The sequence below is a fragment of the Microtus ochrogaster genome, unplaced genomic scaffold (assembly GCF_000317375.1).
Source record: "Microtus ochrogaster isolate Prairie Vole_2 unplaced genomic scaffold, MicOch1.0 UNK1, whole genome shotgun sequence".
Classification (NCBI taxonomy): Eukaryota; Metazoa; Chordata; class Mammalia; order Rodentia; family Cricetidae; genus Microtus; species Microtus ochrogaster.
The window spans coordinates 1,122,350-1,123,684 of record NW_004949099.1 but is presented as its reverse complement, the minus strand read 5'-3'; the positions used below and the strand labels follow the sequence as shown (position 1 = coordinate 1,123,684).

Sequence of the window (1,335 nt, the reverse complement as noted above, 5' to 3'; positions counted from 1 at the left end):
AAATAAATAAATAAATAAATTAATTAATTCTAAGCTCCATAGTTTCCATTTTATTTTTTCTGTTGTTTAGTGCTGTGGAATAAAATCCTTCTGTCTGCTGTGGATATATATTAGTCTCATTGGTTAATAAAGAACTGACTGGCCAGTAGGCAGACAGGAAGTACAGGTGGGACAACCAAACTGAGAATGTTGGGAGGAAAAAGGGCGGGGCCAGTGGAGTCGCTGAGAGACACAGAGGGAGTAAGAATGCTGGAAGACAGGTACAGCCACCAGCCATGTGGCAATACATAGATTAATAGAAATGGGCTAATTTAAGTTGTAAGAGCTAGTTAGTAATAAGCCTGAGTATTTATAATAAATATAAGCCCCAGTATGTTTATTTGAGAGTGACTGAGGGACAGGAAAACCCAGTTTAGCTGAGTTTTTGTTGATTTGTTTTCTAAAGAAAGAGTCTCTGCTGGAAGCCATGTCAGAGGAGCAGCAGGTGGAAACTGACTTCAGGAGAATGGCTCAGCAAAAGGCAAGGCACTGATGGGTGAATCTTGGATAAGCAAGGCCCCAAGGTCATTGGCCCCAGAATGTCTCTTGCTACTGTTGTGCCTTTACATGTTTGGCACTGCCATTGTTCTCTGGTACCTGGCATGGTGTGAATGGGTATGGGAGGGATCCCCAGTGCCTTTAATATAGTATGATTATCTAATAGAAATAGCCCATTCTACTGAGTATTTTCACCTGTAGATTATTATGAAGATGATTTCCTCTTAACCTGTACTGTTTAAGTGAAGTAACAATTTTATACAATAATAATGTTAGTTGAAATACCATTTTTGTTGAATAAAGAAATTTAATAAATATAGTAAGGAATTATGATAGAGGTTATTTTAGTGGAAAAATTAAAATAGGTAAAGGTAGGATCTAATGTTGCTCCCCCTCCCCCATAAAGCAGGGGCTGCAGAGGACAGAAAATAAGAACAAGAAAGTGTCACACAGGTAGGACTTACAGGTTTCTCTTAGGAGCTATATAGACTGTGGCCTAGGTCAATGAAAAGAAAAACAATTGCGTTCCAGAAGTTAAGTTAGCAGAAGTTCTTAAAATCTTAGTGTGGAGAAATGTGTTCACGGGTTTCTGTGTGCATTATAGGAAAAAAAAAAAGCTTTAAGTTATAAATTAAGTTAGATTAAGATGTTTTTGTTAATGGTGTCAAGGTAGAAAATCTTGGAGAACAATTTAAAGTTTAAAAAGACACATAGGTGGGGGCTGGAGAGATGGCTCAGTGGTTAAGAGCATTGCCTGCTCTTCCAAAGGTCCTGAGTTCAATTCCCAGCAACCACATG

At 38.3% G+C, this 1,335-nt stretch overlaps 1 protein-coding gene across 4 annotated transcripts in view; it reads right to left on the bottom strand.

Annotated features, from left to right (window-relative positions):
• Aak1 (AP2 associated kinase 1) overlaps positions 1-1,335 on the bottom strand; it is a 172,302-nt gene that overhangs the window by 22,687 nt on the left and 148,280 nt on the right. The gene's annotated exons all lie outside the window — the stretch shown is intronic.